Source organism: Polypterus senegalus, chromosome 3 (genome assembly GCF_016835505.1).
Source record: "Polypterus senegalus isolate Bchr_013 chromosome 3, ASM1683550v1, whole genome shotgun sequence".
Lineage (NCBI taxonomy): Eukaryota > Metazoa > Chordata > Cladistia > Polypteriformes > Polypteridae > Polypterus > Polypterus senegalus.
Genome location: NC_053156.1, coordinates 191,086,742 through 191,106,804, shown reverse-complemented (window position 1 = coordinate 191,106,804; position 20,063 = coordinate 191,086,742). Strand labels below are relative to the sequence as shown.

The following is a 20,063-nucleotide window of genomic DNA, read 5'->3' as shown; positions in this document are numbered from 1 at the left end:
TTGTTGAAATGCATTCCTACCCATGGTGACTTTGTTGAGGACAATTGTCTTGCTTTTTGTGAAAAGCAGCTACAATTTTCCTGTATCTGTACACACTTGCAATGGTAATTCTTTGCATTTCCACAACAAGTGATAGTAGCAAGTGCAATTTCAACACAGCAGGTCTTGCTGTAGAATCAACACACAACCGACTGAATCCTAGTACAGTGGACTCAATTTTACTTTTTTAACAGTGCTGCTCAAACACACACATGTGCCAGATCAACGGCAAAATAAAAGTGAATGGAAACTGTTTAATTTATTTAGGCTTAATTAACATTATGTTTCATTTATTTAAGTTAAAATACAACTTGCATGTAAAGAAGTACCAAAGACAAGTGCCTGAGATCTATTCCCCTGTTGCCTTTTGTTTCATTACTAGCGTAGTAAAGACAGACCAATGACAACAGGAATTTTAGGCCAAGTCTCATCTCAATTGTCTTGGATATTTTTGTAAATGTTAATCAAATTAATGTTCGACTGTGGTTTGGTTTATTAATAATAGAGTAGATTTATGTCAGTACTATTGTATTTTATTTCAGGTCAAGCGATTATGGGTTCATTTTTAATAACTCCGGGAACATGTGAGTATCAAAAAAGCTGCCCCACACTTCACCAGTGTTGGTTAATCTGACTGGTGACTTTAAACTGGCCCCTTGTGAATGTGTGTATGTGCCCAGCAATAGGCTGGCTCCTAAACCAGGGACTGGTTTGTAACCTGCCGCTTATATCACACTCTGCATTCTGCTTTTTGTGGACTAATAAAATAAATTTTTGAAAAATGACATGACAGGGTACTTCACTGAAATAATAAGATGTGACGTCCACAGATGTGACGCTTTGCCCCCTGCTCACTTCGCTCACCAACCTCTGTGTTTGGTTTTCCGGATACACACTTTTAAGATTTTTTTTTTTTCTTTGAATTGTTGCTTTTTTATTAGTTTCACTTTTATTTCAGAACTTTGGTAAAAACAATATTTGGAATCTTTCGAGTGCCAACATGCCGAATCTTTTAAATGAGGTCCGTGAGACATGTGTTTAATGACTTTGTACCATAATTCAGGATAGGTTTCTCTGTTTGGAATTTCAGCACAAACAAAACGATCTACATCATCAGCAGTTAATTTTTTTGAAAAGTAACCAATAAATGCATGTGAGGTAAACCCCGTTTTTGAAATTCTCTGACTTAAACTTCAAAGCCTTAAAATATTTACATACTTCTGACATATCACCTATGTCCATATATTCAATCTCTATTCGCCTTTTCGTTATTTCTCCAAGTAATAATTTCTCTTTGTTTGCGCTAATGCAATGTGTACTTTCTTTGTTTTGACACTTTCATTTTTTCCTCTTTCATATTCTGTATCTTGCTCTGCATGTGTATTGCGCCAACGTTTTCTGAATTCCACTGTTTTCATTATCTCTAACCTGCTCTGCAGGTGTTTGGCTCCCTTGTTTTTTAACCTCTTTATCTGTACTTTCTTTTTTGATACTTTCTAATTTTCCTGCTTTTATATTCTTTAACTTTCTCTGCATTTGTATCGGGCCAACTTTTTTTTTTTTACCCTTTCGAATTCCACTGCTTTTATAATCTCTAACTTGCTCTGCATGTGTATAGCGCCAATGTCTTTGAACGTCTTTATGAAGTTCTATTTTTTCTTTTACTCCTTGTCTTTTAATTATGAGCCCGATTGGACGTGTTTTTTTTTCAATTCCACTTGTTTAAGGTCCCTGTGAGACGCTGTGTGACCAATCTCTTTCATCTCGTGAGTCTTTTAAGTGTCTTCCGTGATCTTCACGTGAGGATCACGTCTCATCTCCCAGGATTTTTTTTTATAATAGAGAGGAAAAAAACACGAAAATACAAAACACTGGTATACTACGGTGGCGCAGTGGTTGCGCTGCTGCCTCGCAGTTAGGAGACCCGGGTTCACTTCCCGGGTCCTCCCTCCGTGAAGTTTGCATGTTCTCCCCATGTCTGCATGGGTTTCCCCTGGGCACTCCGGTTTCCTTCCACAGTCCAAAGACATGCCGGTTAGGTGGATTGGCGATTCTAAATTGGCCCTAGTGGGTGGGTGTGTGTGTGTGCCCTGCGGTGGGTTGGAACCCTACCCAGGATTGGTTCCTGCTTTATGCCCTGTGTTGGCTGGGATTGGCTCCAGCAGACCCCCATAACCCTGTGTTCGGATTCAGCGGGTTGGAAAATGGATGGATGGTATACTGTACAAGCTAGTACAAATGTGTCCATGATGCTCGAATGTAATAAACTCTTGATAGTCTCCCTGCTTCACTTTTGGCAACTTCCATCAAAATGATATCTGTATGTCACTATGTGTTACTTCTGGGAAAATGGTGCATTAAAACAGTCATCAATTTACAGAATATGCAAATGAAATACTTGCTACACATTTGTACCTCGGCTTTCATGGCAGGATGATGCGGAATATTAGCTCCAGATTTATGTCTTGCAATTTGGGATGGAATTTTTCATTGTTATATCTATACAATAATCCACCAAGTGTTTTTTCCTGGTCCTACTCTGTGATCTTCTAACCACTTAAAGTAGTCATAACCTTACATCTGTGTAAAGTCTCATAATAATTCGGGATCACAGTTAAATCTCCATTCTGTCTCTTAAAAGGTCTCATTGGCAATTTCTTATGCAGTAATCCCTCGCTATATCGCGCTTCGACTTTCGCGGCTTCACTCTATCGCGGATTTTAAATGTAAGCACATCTAAATATATATCATGGATTTTTAAGCTGGTTCGCCGCTTTCTGCGGACAATGGGTCTTTTAATTTATGTTACATGCTTCCTCAGTTTGATTGCCCAGTTGATTTCATACAAGGGACGCTATTGGCGGATGGCTTAGAAGCTACCCAATCAGAGCATGTATTACATATTAACTAAAACTCCTCAATGATATAAGATATGCTTCCCGTGCAGTGCTTGTTTGCTTCTCTCTATCTTTCTCACTCTCTCTGCCTGACGGAGGGGGTGTGAGCAGAGGGGCTGTTTGCACAGAGGACACGGAGGCTCCTCTACAAAATGCCGCTTTATCGCGGTGCTTCTGTATACTTAAAAGCACGTATTGATTTTTTGATTGTTTGCTTTTCTTAGCGAGCGCTCTCTATGACATTCTCTGCTCCTGACGGCGCTCTTTTGAAGATATGTTTGCATTCTTTTAATTGTGAGAAAGAACTGTCATCTCGTCATGGAGCACAGTTTAAACGTTTGGCTAAAGGGTGTTATTTCATGTCTAGAGGGCTCTAATAATGTTAACAGGGTGGGAGAGTTTATAAGGGCTTAAAATATATAAAACATAACCATACAAACATATGGTTTCTACTTCGCGGATTTTCACCTATCGCGGGAGGGTCTGGAACGCAACCCCCGCGATCGAGGAGGGATTACTGTATATAAGGTATGATTAAGTGGTACAGCATGTGCTTTTTTTTTTTTTCTCCAAGTCACCTTATACAAAATCTTTTGCAGATAAATAAAAATAATAATGATAAATGAACATCGAAGATATTCTGAGTCTGATGACTGCATGCAGACATTGCCTTTGTGGTGTTTGAATGTTTTCCTTGAATTTGTGTGAGGTTTCTCCTAACATTTTAATTGCAAAAATAGGTTAATTGGAAAATGCGATTCTCTGTGTGTGTGTATCTTAATGAATGCAGGGCAATGGGACTGGCATCCTGTCCAGAGATGTTTGCTGTATTGCACCCAGTGCTGCTGCACTAGGTGCCAATCCTCCCTTGAGCACACACTTGATTAAGCAGGTTTGAGTAGGTATATGTACTGTATACATTAACATTAGCAGAAACTCTAATATCACTATTGATGTGATATAATGCAGAAGTGTAACAGAAATCTGTCATAGCAACATGCAAAATATGTAATGGATATGAAAATAATATGGAGCTATGCTTAAAGCAAAGTGTTTGTGATGAAATTAATTTTATAAGCCTTAATATAAACTGCTCAAATAGTTAAAGCAACACTTTAAAAACACATCAGATCTCAATGGGAAAAAAAAATCCTGCTGGATATCTATACTGATATGGACTGGGTAATGTGTTAGGAACTAAAGGATGCTACATTGTTTGATGGAAATAAAAATTATCAACCTACAGTGAAAACATGATGCAGCAGGCTAGTCTATTTTGCCAAAATTTCATTGCAGCAACTCCAAAAAGTACTCAGTAGTTTGTATGGCCTCCACATGCTTGTATACATGCCTGAAAACGTCTGGGCATACTCCTAATGAGACAAAGGATGGTGTCCTGGTGGGATCTCCTCCCAGATCAGGAACAGGGCATCACTGAGCACCTGGACAGTCTGAGGTGCAACCTGGTGGCGTGGGATGGACTGAAACATAATGTCCCAGAGGTGTTCTATTGAATTTAGCGCGGGGGCCAGTCAATGGTATCAATTCCTTCATCCTCCACGAACTGCCTGCATACTCTCGCCACATGAGGCCGGGCATTGTTCTGCACCAGGAGAAACCCAGAACCCATCGAACCAGCATAGGGTCTGACAATAGGTCCAAGGATTTAATCCTGATACATAGTGGCAGTCAAGGTGCCCTTGTCTAGTCTCTAGAGGTCTGTGCATCCCTCCATGGGTATACCTCCCCAGATCATCACTAACCCATCACTAAACCGGTCATGGTGAACAAAGTTACAGGCAGCATAATGTTATCCATGGCTTCTCCAGACCCTTTCACGTTTGTCTGCCACATGTGCTCAGGGTGAACCTGCTCTTATCTTTAAAAAACACAGAGCACCAGTGGTGGACCTGCCAATTCTGGTATTCTATGGCAAATGCCAGTCAAGCTCCACGGTGCCAGGCAGTGAGCACAGGGCCCACTAGAGGAGGTCGGGCCCTCAGACCACCCTCATGAAGTCTGTTTCTGATTGTTTGGTCAGAGACATTCACACCAGTGGCTTGCTGGAGGTTATTTTGTAGGGCTCTGGCAGTGCTCATCCTGTTCCTCCTTGCCCAAAGGAGCAGATACCAATCCTGTTGATGGGTTAAGGACCTTCTACGGCGGTCCTGTCCAGCTCTCCTAGAGTAACTGTCTGTATCTCCTCCATGCCCTTGAGACTGTACTGGGACTGTGCTACCTGTCCAACCTCTGTAGGGTCCAGGTATTGCCCCATACTACCAGTAGTGACACTGACTGTAGCCAAATGCAAAACTAGTGGAAAAACTGTCAGAAAAGATGAGGAGGGAAAAATGTCAGTGGCCTCCACCTGTTAAACCATTCCTGTTTTGGGGATTGTCTCATTGTTGCATCTCTACTGCACCTGTTGTTAATTTCATTAACACCAAAGCAGCTGAAACTGATTAACAATCCCCTCTGCTACGTAACTGACCAGATTAATATCCCAGAAGTTTCACTGACTTGATGCTATACTCTAATTAAAAAGTGTTGCTTTAATTTTTTTGAGCAGTATACAATAAATATTGCAACAATCAGACCAGGGCAGGATGGTAAGAGCACTGTCAGCTATACAAATATGAGCCACTCTCACTTTTAATGTCTCATTGTATAGAGCTGTGTATTAGAGTTTTGTATGCATGAATACCCTGAAGCATGTTTGGTTGAACAACTTGGGCTTGGCTTCTTACAGTGTGGTGTTCTGTTTGCTCTCATTCTTTGACTTAGGCACTCTTGAGCATATTTCTTGTGAATCAAAAACACTGTGGGCTTTGTAATCTTGCATCCCCTATTACCACCATTGCACACACATTTTGTAGTCTGAGGTTGCATCCAAATTATTTAAAACAAATTCTAGATATACTGTACAAGTAGGCACATATTTGTGTCCATAAAGCTTCAATTGTGAGCCCATGCACACCAAAACACCTGTGTATATATGAAAATAACAAATTTGACAAACAAGAGGAGACCAGTCCATCCATGGGGCTTGCTTGTTTAGCTAATAGCTAACTTCCCCCGATATTTCATCTAGACACTCCTTAAAGGTTATCAAAGTTTATGCCTTAAAACACCTTAGTAGTTATTTCCAGATTCCTACAACTCTCTGAGCAAAGAAGTATTTTTTGGCATCAGTCCTAAATACACTAATTTCCACTGGTGTCCTAAAGTATGTGATTTCAGAGTATATCACTGTATGGTTTTTCTGGGCAAACAGGTTTATTAAAACAATCATCATTTTACAGAATGTGCAATTACAATTCACATTACACCAGTGTACTCTGCCCAATATGACATAGTTTTTTTTTAAGCATGTCCCTGTTACTTGACCTAACATATGCCATCTGCTGGTGAAAGCTGTGCAATTACAATAAACAGCTTGAATGGTTTATTTAATATTCATAACAAGACAACTCATGAAAGGAAATGACCATAAGTTATCAAGTAACTGGTTAGAAAAAAAAGCGTTTAAGCTTTATAAATGTGTTTTTTGCAAAACTTAATAAACTAAATAATAATTTATAACATATGGAATGCAAATATAAAAGATGCATTCTATTAAGTAAGCTTAAGGTAAAACTTTTCTGATGCCACAGTTGCAATGGAGATTCTCTAGCAAAACTTCTACACTCACAATCACCCCAGAAATTATTCTGAATTAAATGGTCCTCTTCAAAGACAAGGGGAAATTTTTCAAAAACTACATGTGCTTTAATGGCCTGTGAATCAGCACTGGTCAATAACTCCTATGACAGCCAAATCAGAACTAATAAGTGTTTTTCAATCAGTAGTAATACAATTAAAATGATTAATTAACCACAGTAGATAGCAGATCCTGAAAATTGAGACAATAGTTTTCCCAGTGGTTGTACAGTACTTAATGTCACTTCACAAATCCCTGCTTAGTCTCCAGATTCAGTGATAATAGGACAGCATGAAAAGAGTTAGAATTTCCAATTTTTCAACAGGTGCCTAGTCCTCTGTCAGCTATGTTGTAATTACATTTTCATACATAACAATATTAGTGGAAGAACCAGCAGATTATGTACTTAAGTACATTTTACTAATTCATAAAAACTGCTTCAAAATTTAAGATAAAGCTAAATTACTATTTCTGTATAGTGCATGTGTTAAGACCTAGTTTTTAAAACTCCCATGAACCCATTTTGGCCTCACAAAATCATTAGTAATTCAATAATTATAACAAAATGTTCCATGAGGGGGGTTCATTAACTGTGTTAGAATGATGAATTGAACAAGTGCAAAGCCGAACAGCTCTGTGATTAAACAGAAAAACATAATGATCCATCAGCCACTGGGGTTTCTCTATCTGTTGCTGGCATTTATCTTGTTTAAATGCACCTGTCTGCCTTTATTAGATGCCACTGCTTGCAAACAGCCCATCTGTATAAAGCACTTGGACTGGGTTTCATTTAAAATATTGCATAACTTTCTGTGAGCACTTTCACATTGCCCAGTTTATTCAAACAAGGTGTATATTAAATATATAAGCATACCCATTTCATGCCCATGCAATTCATAGAAAAAATATCCCAAGAGTTTGCAATATTCTTTACAATTTGTACTGTATTATCATTAGAGATGCTGTGTTACTTAGCCGCTAGATGACACATGCTTTCACAATTCTGTTAACTGTTCATCTCACCGATCTCTGCAGGGCACCTTATAGTAAGTCCAGTGACCCTGCAGTGATGCAGTACAGGTTGACCTGTTTTTCTAAGAATATGTCATTTATTTTTATGGCCTGGGTAACCTCACATACAACCAACTATATGCACAATCAGCAGAGTCACATGTAAAAAGCATTCCAGTCTCAACTTAATTTTATTTGGCATGAAACCTTCTTTAAATTAGTGCACATGTCCATATTTCATTAGTTCTTTGACTAAACTTAACTATTCTAATATATACTGTATGCCTATGCCCACATCATTTAGAGAAGGCCAGACATATAGCAAAGGATAGCAATTTATTTATTTCTCTTTCTCTCAGAAGTCTTGTTTTCTGGAGTTTCTCTTTCATTTCTAATGTAACAGTACTACAGACAATAGACCATTTTTTTTTTATATTTTACCTATTGCAACAGTGAAGTTTTCAATGAATGTGGAGGTCATTTAACAGATTCAAAAGGTAATAGAGCAGAAAGATCAAAGAGGCTCTGAAGGAATTGTGCTAAAAGTCTGAATAGTATAAGATTTTTTTATACCCCAGAGCAGGACATAAGTAGTAGTTATGAAATGTCCATACCCTCTCCCAGTGAGGAGCAGGAGTTCATGTTTGAGAATGAAGAACATCACGATTTTACTGCACCCTGTGTCAAAATAAAGTCATTCAGAAAGACATTTAGTAGTTTCCTTTTAATCATGGTGAAGTTGTGCAGTTTTCTGTTACTAACATTAAGGCTTCATCACAAAAACAAGAAAAAGAAGATGTTGTGCAATACTGCACATGCTGTAAAGATGTTACATACCCTCTGTGGACTGTGATGCACTTCTCCATTAAGGACATAAAATCTTCTTTCCCATTGTCCAATTCCCCTTTCAATTATATTTCTTTTAGTCTGGTTTGCTTTCAAGGTGCCATAAATACAAAATTAAGCAGTATTATGTCTAATAATCAAAACCTTATTAATTTAGTTATACAAGTACAGTATATAAAAATTAATTTTAAAGAAAATGTTACATGTGTAGTATCCCATAAGTATATATAAAAAAAAAAACTGCAGCATCATTGCCTTAACTTAGGTTTCACCCAGGCCTAGAGTAGCTAATCGGGAGTAACAGAAAAATTCCCGGTGGGCCGGCTGGGTTTATGGGCTGCGAGGGTCAGTGTTAAATCAGAATCAACATACATGTCACACACTATGCTGCACCTACTGCTTCTGCACTCATGGGTACAGCCAGCCAGCGCTCACTGTGTAACCTGCTTTAACGTGTGCCATGTGACCACAACCAGCCAATCACACAGAGGTGGTGTGTAGGGCTGATTGCCTGTTACCCAGAGCCTTATAGTAGAGAGGATCTGCAGTTACTGAGCTACGTTCCTCTGAGAGATACCCGAGAGTAGATGGATGGTAAAAAAAGGAAAGGTGGTGCCGAAAAGGCAAGAATAAAAAAACGGAAGGCACTTGAAAATGATGCGGCCAAATGCGCCAAACTGAGTGGCTTTTTAATTAAATTGCTGATTAGATATTGCTGATGTGGCTTGAACATCTTTTTGGGCTTAAAGGGGCTCCTCGTAACTGTTTCAGGTCATATTTAACTGATAGACACTTTTTAGTTACTTTAAATTCCTCTTTTTCGTCTGCTGCTCCTCTTAAATGTTGTGTTCCTCAGGGATCCATTTTGGGTCCTATTTTATTCTCTATATACCTTCATCCTATTGGAGCTATTTTTAGGAAATTTAACATTTCTTTTCACTGCTATGCTGATGATACACAGGTTTATATTCCTGTCTGCAACTCTATAATAATCAACTCCACAACTGTCTTTCTGAACTAAGATCCTGGATGGCTAACAATTTACTTGTTCTGAATCAAAATAAAATGGAGGTGCTTACAGTGGGTCCATCAGCTAAAGCCCAAATTGGTCTTGGACTTCTCGGCTCTTTCTCCGTAATCTTGGTGTTATCTTTGACAGTAACCTCTCTTTTGAGAAACAAGTAAATTCTGTAGTCAAGAGTTGCTTTTTCCAGGTTCGACTATTAGGTAAGATCAAGCCTTTTTTATCTTCTAGGGATCTTGAGAAAGCTACTCATGCTTTTATTTTTTCTAGCCTCGATTACTGCAACTCACTGTATTCTGGGATTAACAAACCTCTGATACACAGGTTACAGTTGGTCCACAATGCTGCCGCTCGCTTTCTGGTTGGGGCAAGAAAGTATGACTCTGTCTCTCCTATTTTAGCTTCTTTACACTGGCTGCCTGTCAGTTTTCGAATTGATTTTAAAATCTTGTTGCTTGTTTTTAAATCTTTACATGGGCTCACTCCTGCCTATTTATCTGAATTGTGTGCTTTACACCAGCCAGCCAGAGCGCTTAGATCTTCTGGTCAGTTGTCTTTTGTTGTCCCTCGTACCAAGTGTAAAACCAAGGGAGACAGGGCCTTTGCGGCTGCTGCCCCTCGTCTGTGAAACTCTTTACCTCTTTACATAAAGGAGTCATTTACAATTGAACAAAAAACAAAAAAACAAAATTAAAGAATCATTTCTATTCACTTGCATTCTGTGTCCTTCAGTAATACTGATGGTTTCCTCATTGTAATTATATAACATTACTTCTATTTATTATGTATTTTATTTACTATAATAAAGTATCTATCTATCTATCTATTTATGTTCTTATATTTTATTTCTATTTATGTTGGTTTTTTTTTTTATTCTATTATTGTAAAGCACTTTGGCCACAATATTCCTACGTTGTTTTAAATGTGCTATATAAATAAATTGACATTGACATTAAAACCCCTCAGTTTTAGAGCAAAAGTCTAAGTGGAGACAGTAAAAAAAGTAAGTAAACTATGAATTTGCAAAGCATTTGTTCATATGACACTGACTACGTTATATGCCATAACGCCACATAATGTAATTAATTTACATGATTCATAAACTTAAACAGCAATTTGCAGGCAGTGCTGTATTTTGTTTAGAGCACTGCTTATTGTGACACTGATGTCACCTAAATGAGACACTTTTGTGGTCCACTACCCCCCCAGCAGCAGCCTCCATCCCAGGTTGCTGCTAGTGATACTGAGCAGGTAGGGATTACTATCTGAGTGAACATTGTGATAAAGTGTATTATGCATTATATGCTGTAATATTTGCATATATAAAAAGTGCCCAGAGATTATGAATGATTTGGCATCACAAATAAATCTGCTTTGACCTGATCAGAAAACTTTCTAATTAAAGTCAATTGAGGCTAAAAATGTTTACAGTTTTTATGTGCCATCAGAAGCCGAGCCAGGAGGGGGTAGGCCTAGTGTGGCCACAGAAAGTGCTGCTGTCACTGTGAAGGGTTTAGATGAGCTCATTATAGGATGGATTAGTTCAGTTTCACTATAACCACCTTTTATGCATCATATTACTACAGAGTGATTATACTTTTCTACATGTTAAGTTTGTAAATACACAAAATCCACTACTGAAAGTGAATAGAAGAAAATAAGACTGTATTTTTCAGTGAGAAAAACTGTAATTGTTTTGTTAAAAGCATGTTCCATGTCAAACTTGCTAAAGCCTTACAGAATGTTGTTTTTTATTGTAATGCAGGTGCAGATGAGTCTCATATGGATAGGGACACTGAGGGAAGTGTGAATAAAAGAGAAGAGTTTACTCAGGGTCAGATTAAAAAGGCCACAGCAACTCAGCAGCAGAAATTTGAAGATGAGACTGTTGATAACTTTGATTACTTTGCTCGTCCTCAGTTACAGGACATAAATGCATTTTTTTCATTTCATCCACAACAATCTCCAAGTTGTCCTATACCAAAAGTTTACCACAGCTAAGATACTGCAATGAACCCTCAAGCTCCGAGACATCTGGTTGAGTACCAGAGCTTGAAGTGAATATGCAACCCACCCATGTGAAAGAAAGGGTGAGCTGAGAGTTTTAAAAATAATTTGTGGGTATATACTGTATATAGTGGTATTATGATGTTTCAGGTCTTGGACAACTAGGGTGACTGGACAGTAAAGATGGATAATCATTTTGATAAATACCAGTAATTCTATTAGGGATGTCACACGCTACTAACAGCTGTGAGTTGTTTACCTTATCATTAATAATTTTATTTAAAAATTATTCATTTTTAATTAGCGGAAAAAAATATTTGTTACTGATTACCAAGTTTTATATGGCTCTTAAGCATAATGACACAACTCAGACTTGATGTTGCAGTAGGTAGTTGGTTTTACTATTTCCTTAACATAACATTGCATTTCAGGACATTTTGTTCAATAGATTCACCATTACTTTGAAAATTTTGTGAATGCGATGGACAGAAACATTGATGCGTTTCAGCATTTAAGAAATAAGTTTGGTCTTGAGAAAAGTGAAGCTAAAACTAAGGAAGGTATTTTTGTTGGTCCTGAATCCATGAACTGATGATTGATGATGAGTTCAAAAGGGAAATGAAGCCCACTGAAACAGCAGCGTGGGCATTTGTGCAGGTTGTCCAGAATTTTTTTGGCAGTCACAGAGCAAAGAGTTATGCTGAGCTTGCGGAGAACATGCTGGTATTGTCTTCTGGTTTGTTTTCAGAATAAACACATCAAAACAATTTTGGTGGGACAGAGTTCAAATTCCAGATATTGTCTTGATATATTGATATTCAAACGTGTCAAAACATCAATGATGTGTATCTCAAAAACCTGATGTGCTAGCTTAATTCCAATATCACATATGAACTCAGTGTGAAAAACTTAATAAAGAGCTGGTCAGAAGTTCCCAGTAACAAACAAAACATTTTTGTAGACCTGTGTTATATTCATATATACAAACATTTAAGCCTCTTTCACTGAGTACTCAAGAGTCATGTATAGACCTGGGCCAGTTTGCAACAACATTAAGAATAATGTAGTTTGTATCCATGACCACCAGTGTGTTGATACTGTGACACTGGTTACGATTTACTTATGTGTGCTTATCCGCGCTTGGGTCAATAATCTTCATGTGTGTGCCGTCAATCACACCAACAAGAACTATCAAAATCATCAATCTGCATGAATACAACTTGGTTTAACATTACCTCATGTGGACAGGTGGAAAATGTATAAATCTGTGTATAACCTCATGTATTATAAGGTCATTTAAACTTTGAGAAATGGTTTGTTGTGACATTCCCAAATCATGGTTATTGCAAAGCTACATTTCCCCATGGCCAAAATGTATAATTTTACAAACACTTCCATTTTGGCTGACAGTTCATGGATTCTCAGCATAGATGGAGAGATGTAAGGTAGAAGATTTGTTGTGAACATTACTTCATCATTGTCAAATCAATACAGAGTTTGTTGTTGTCCAGCATTTCTAAAATATTCCACCTTTCCTGGAATGTGCATGCTGATCTTGGCCTGAATGCCATTTTCTGACATCTTCTAGGGCATTAGGACAGTTCACAAGCCCTCCTAAATCCTGGTGATGTTAGGAGTGATTGCATAATTAGAAAAAAAATAAATAAATGCTAACACTCCTACTCACAGTAGGATCAAATTTGCATTACTCTGCAATTTTTGAGCCAGTTGACAGTTTTCCTACTCTGAGACCATTGATACTACAGGTACAGATCTTGAAGCAAAAGAGATTTACAGGGGTTAGATCACATTAGTCTCTCAGTTACAGATTCCATTTTGGTCAGAAAAAGTGTTCATGAGGTTGATAGATTGAAGGGCAGCATTTTAAGAATTGTAATTTTTAAATTATTTCTGACTGAATCACATTCTACTCATTTTACCAAATAAAACTGCCATCTCTTCTGACAAGCAATCTTTAGAAGGGTAACTCTGAAGAAAAGGAGGGCTTAAATGACTCTGATGGACTTGTGGGAAAAGAACCTCATAAATATGGGAACTAATTTCCACAGAAACTGCTTGTGTTATTTATAGAAAGGAAAAAAAAAAAAAAAAATTATACCAGTACATAATACAATATGGCTACATCAACTGAGCCCGATGGAATGACTCACATTTTTTTCCATTCATCACAGCAGTGTGATTATGATGTAACCTTTGGATTCTATTAAGTTGGAAAATGGTGCACTATTTCCTACTTAAGATTACTTCTCTTTTTCTGCAGTAAACTGCTCTTTAATCATCTTGATGTTACTGTATTCATGGTTTGTTTTATACTTTGGTTAATTTCATGAGTTTCAGACTGATAAGGTGTAGGAATTTGGTTCACAACTGTATAGTAGTTAGCATAGCTTATATGAAGAGTGACAGTTTATTTTTATTATTATTTAGGAATAAAGAGACCATAACATTTCTTTCACAATACCTATTCATCTATTGGTGTTTGCAACATGCCTAAACTAAAGTCAGAGTTGGTAGCAGCATTAGTCTACCCCAACAACACTGGAGAAAGTAGCGGCCAACCCTAAGGAACATTCATGTACGTGAAATTTATGGACAACAGTTAGTCTAACAACTTTAAGATATGGGAAGAAACTGGAGAATCTAGACAGATTTGGAACAAACAGATATCTTTTCTTACTCATTTTACTTTGTAGTCTGTGGGCTAAAAGTCAGCTGGGAAAGAGGGAAGCAAGGAAGAAGTCTGTCAAGCTTTTGACTCACACAGCACCAGCTCTTAATTTCTTGTGGTCTCCTTTGAATTTAATGTGTAATGAAAAGATATACAGAGAATTCATTTTCTGGCTTGTCAGTGTGCTTTTTCAGCTTCCTGTACAAATTGATCTCTTAAGCATTGAGTGCCATATATAGGTTTGAGAACATATTTTTTTAGATCTCTTTTTACTTGTATTACTGATCAATAACTGGAATGTGTCTGAAAAACACGTTTCACTGGCTTCAGACAAATATTATAAACAGATTAAAGGGTTACAAAAACAAAAAAATATAAAAGCAAAAATTTGGGGTCCACCCTTTTCCCTCCTAGCTATCCCACAGCTGAAAGAGACAACTGAAATAGGTATAAGCTGCCTGGGAGATAACAGGAGCAAAGACATGTAATTTCATCCCACGACCCAAGGAGAAACTGAGACATTCAAGGTTGGAGAAGCAATGTCAAATACTGGTAATCCAAGCTTCAACCAGCTGCTCCAGTTTTTGTCATTTTGCAAATTTGGGTTGGGATAATCACTTAATCTTTGAGCCAGTGAGCTCACACAAATTGAAAAAGGGGAACTTACAAAAGTTAAAGCATAGTGTGTAATTTCCAATGGAGTTTTACAGCTTGCTTTTTGGAAAAGATCTTTAATTTTATGATGAAACATCAACACAATTCTGCAATCTTCTCGAAATCCTAACTAGTTCTTAAATACAAACCCTTTAAGTCTGTGCCAATATGGATGTATTCTAAAATAAGGTTCTAAAAACTAACTTATCAAATATATTCTGAACAGAGCATAAATGCTAATATCACAATATAAGGAATCTTCTATTTCTACAGGTTGGTCTTGCATCTTGGCACACCCACTCTAATATGACAGAGTTTTCCACAGTGTGTAAGGCAGATTGCCGACTGTAGCCAGTTCTTTAACCAAAAACACTGAGTTGTCCAGTTCAGTCTCCCACAATTTGTTTCACTTTATGAGTTTCATCCACAACTCACGTTCTAGAAAGGAAGCTTATTCTGGATCTGAACCATTGTGCTACACGTTGGTGTCCATACAGGAGGTTGCAATGGTCTGTTTTCCACTTCACTCTGTGTCTGCAGTGATTTATCTTCAGATGTGAGGTGGGAACATTGCAATGAGTGGGTACATTTTCTGCACTGGGGTCAGCTTCAAGCACCTCATCATGATCCACAAACTTTCATTGACTGTGAACTCCACCTGCTTTGTGTGCATAGAGGAGCTCCATACTATGAGGCAGACATGTACAATGCTAAGGCTGAGACACTCAATGATTGAGAGTTGGCACCCTAGGTTTTGCTTGTCAGCTTCCTGATGGTGTTGTTTTGGGCGCTGACTTTCCCCCTAAAATTGGTCAAAGTGCAGTCCAACATGACACACAAGTAGTTCTGCGTTGGAGCCATTCACCACACCACATGTTGTTTAGCTCTCTTTTTGTTTCCCCATTTTTAAGATGGAATGCATAGACCTGTACCTTGTTCAGGTTTGGGTTAAGATGGTTGTACAGTTCCTCAAAAATCCTCTGCAAAGCTCGAGTCATCTGCACAGGCATCACATTGTTCAGCATTGGCTGGTCAAATATGAGGGTTTTTAGAACCATATAAGAAAAAACACACAGAAACAAAGCTTTGAGGAAGAAGTTGCTTAACCTCACAAGTGTGAGAAAAAAAGTAGTGAGCTGATCATGGGGGGGAACCAGGTCAGGGCAGACGACATTAGTTGAGAAATGGAAAGAGTTCTTGCCGTCCCTGGACCAGAGGGGATGGAGGGAATCCCTTCACTCATACACTCTTTGACTACTTCAGCATCAGAGAAGGGTTTCTTGTTTTTTCCCAGGACCCATGCTACTCTTAGTGAGGCTTCTGTTTTCCGCTCCTGTTGTGTGGCTAATCTAACTATTACACTGCTTGTAGCATCATATGATGATTTCAGCTGGTTTATTTTTATGGTCCTTACCTCTGAGTTCTGAGGTTAATTTTGTTCGAAATGTGCATGCTTGGTTTCATAATGGCGTTTTCACATTACCACTTTTGATTATTGCTACCGTCTCGTTGCAGATTAAACACATTGGTTTTCTGCTTCCCACGGGGAGCACGAACGCATATTTTTCTGTCCACTCACTCTTAAATTCGCGGTTTTCAAAATCAACTTTTCTTTTCTTATCAATGTACTGTCTTGAGCCAGCCATCTTCACTTTTAGTCAGCAAAAAAAAAATTCAGTTATCGAAATTTGCACTGCCCGCGAGTGATGAGACTGCCTGTTCACCGGCCTGACCCAGAGCACGTGACCTGTACATAAATCTGGCTGCCGTGAATGAGCGAGCGAGCGAGCATTTTTTTTGGGGAGTAGTGGGAACGTTGCTATGACGATACTGTTACAGCTGCTGTGATTGGATATAGATGAAGCAGCCAAACTGAGTAGAAACCTCAAAGATATATTGCGCGGAATCACAATTGCGCACTTCATTGAGAACTCATTTGGATTATGATTAAATTTGCATGTTTGTTTTGGCATCGGTCCAGATTTAACCATATTTGGGTCCAGATGCGGACCAGAGTCCGCCTATTGATTACCCCGGACTTAGATGATCAAGTAGATTTAATTGTACCGGTGCAGCTACATTACACTGCACAAGTCAGCTATGTGGATTAGCAGAGTATGCATCCTTCTTGTTGTCTCTTGTTCAGGACAAGAATTCTTTGCTATATTGCCATTGTTTTCATAATGATAATAAAGCCCAATTACTCTTTTTATAGCACTGGATATCTGTGTACTTTGTTAGAGCGTCATGGAGAAAGAATGTGTGGCATTGTTCATAATGACCCTCAGTTTTGTTCATAAATGAGGCTTTCCTTTTAATTAGCTGGTTTATTCAGTAGGCCTCTCTTGAAGTGATGTTACCAGCCCAGCACACCACAGCTTAGAAAATTGCACTGACCATTTGTGAAGATGTGAAGGATGTCAATAACCCAAATTAAAACAGTAAACTAAAACTGTCCAAACTGAGTTGTATGAATGAGTAAATTAATTATTGACTTTTAGTACTTTTTGACAGTACAAATGTATAAAGGTCCATAAAATTATGTCTGCTTTATTGCTCTTATGGCAAAACAGAGCTGTGATTCATAGCTTATTTAAACCATTTTTAAACAATTTTTAAATTATTTTCAACATTACAAAATACTGATCAAGCATCAGGTGCCGTTTCCAGTAGGAAGTCTTAAAGCAGTCTGTTTGCATCCCTTGGGACTTTGTGGCACATGGCTGCAGCTGTTTTCAGCAGTCAATAGAATGGAGGAAGCCATTATTAATGTATTTATCGCTAATACATGAAGAGCAAGGGATTATAGTATTTTTATATACAAAGCACAAATAAGATCAAGGAAAAAAGGATACAAGCAACACTTGAGCTGTTATTCTGCTGACTTGCAGTTGGTCATGTTACCATCTGCACTGCACTCTTCTGCATCTGGCAGAAACAAAGTAATGTGGCTATTTAAGACTATGAAATAGAAAATATCACAGTTTTATCTGATTTTCTTCATGATCAACATACTGCTGAGGTTCAGTTTTCTCAGCCTTGGGACCAGAAGATGAATCAATTCATGAAAACTGTTTTTCTTAGGATGCCTGGAGGTAGCAAAGAATTTCTTGTCAGTTTATCACATATATATATATATATATATATATATACAGTATATAAAGATATAAAAAATACACACCAACCTGGCAGCACATTGGTGCTGTGCTTAAATACTCTGTCCAGTTGTTGTCCTCAGTGTAGTCCAGCTTTCCTCTCTCAGAAAATGCCCTTTAAGTCAATTGGTGATTATAAATTGGACTTATTTGACTGTGGATATACATATGAGTAAGTAATGTGATGGACAAGTGCCCTGTCTAGTGCTGGTTATTGTCTTGTGCCCAATGCTGGCAGAAAAGAGACATGAATTAGGTTTAAGAATTTTCTACAATGTGTTATGTGTTATGAGTTCGGTGTATTAGCGGAAATGGGTTTAAGAAGAATAGCTTGAATGCAAAACACCATCTCTTCTTTAGAAATACAGTAACTTTCATCAATTTAAGCACTGCTATTTGGGAATGACAGTATACTGCACTGTGGATATTTTGCCTTAGATTTACCTTCTTCTAAAAAAAAGTATTTTCATGCAGTCTTAACCAAACTAAACTCTGGATCATACCCTACAATACATTAGCTAAGTAACTTCGCTTCAGCCAATGAATGTATTATGTATATGCATTACAATAGCATTTCAAATAAGGAAAGCAGCCACAGAGTAGACCCTATGCAGTTCTACCAAATACTGATTTCATAATGGTGCCCTGATAAAAGTAGTTGCCTTACTACTGCAGGGACCAGAGATCAATTCATGGTGAGGGTCTAGTCTGTGTGAAGATCATATGGTCTCCCATGTGCTTGCATGAGCCCGTTTTAGTACAGTCTTTAATTCATATCCTAAAGATGAAGATGACAGTAAATAGACAATATACAACTAAGTATCGGGGCTTGAAAGAGTGCCATGCAATAGGCTTGTGTTCTTTCATGGGATGATTCTAGCTGAATATGCATTGGTGCTGGGATAGCAACAGGCTCCCTATGATCTTGAATTCAAATTAATGTGTGAAGAAAATTAATAGCTAGAGCTATCAAGCAAGTAATTTATAGTGGGGCACAAAACACATATTGATGAGGCACATAGCTAATAAATCTCCAATCAAATATCTTTCGCAAAACATACTTGGTAACTTGTTTTATGAATGTTTGTGATTTTCCCCACTCATTGGCCAGTTTCTCCTTGATCAACCACGTGTCACCAGTATTGACAACATGGATCATAGGGCACAGAGCATAGTGTTACTACCTCAAAGAACAAGAATCCAATTGATTCCCGGCTTGAATCCCCTCTAACTGGAATTTGTAATTGATTTCCTTCTTTCTTCCACACACCAAAAACAGTTTTAATAGGTGGATTGGCAATGCAATAGTGGTGTTTCCAAGAATATGACCTGCAGTAGAAGGACATCCCACAGAAGGTTGTTTTTCAATCTCCCTAGAAATAGTTTGATAACCATATAAATGATTTCAAACTCCAAACACTGTTAATGCTTCATTGACAACAATAATACAACCTTGATTTCCATAGTCTTGCATTGTTCTTGGTATTGTAGCATGTACAATATTCTTTAGAGTTCCAACAGTACACTCTACCCGATATAAAAGTGCACCATGAGTTATACAGTCTAAGGTTTAATGCTAATTATTCTGTTGAGGTTTTAAATTTTAAGTGAAAAGATAAAGCATATGTGGTCTCAGAATTTTAATCTTTAATTTTTTCAAATTTTGAAATTCATCAGTAACAGTAAAGAAATTGTTTTACACAGCAATACAAGTGTGCTAGAAATTCATGGTGCAAAATGCTACACGGAACATATATCAGAAGTGCTCAGAAGTGTTTGCTTGTGCAGATGACATTTAATTTAATTGACAAACACGTATCACAAAGTAGCACAAGATTAAATCCATTTGACTGCAGCATGACTCCCAAAAGAGGTCTTTTGCATTTCTGGAGCAGAGTATATTTTGGAAAGGGACAATTTATTTAAACAAAAATGGCTTTTCAAAAAGGGTTTCTAACATATAAAGTTTGAGGAACTGTTTTTTCCAGACTACATGGAAAATTACAGAGTTTCTCCCAGAATAATGGAACAGTGTCTCGTC

General features: G+C 37.8%; 1 protein-coding gene across 3 annotated transcripts in view; it reads right to left on the bottom strand.

Annotated features, from left to right (window-relative positions):
• Positions 1-20,063, bottom strand: part of alk (ALK receptor tyrosine kinase) — a 1,762,427-nt gene that overhangs the window by 449,789 nt on the left and 1,292,575 nt on the right. The window lies entirely within an intron of this gene.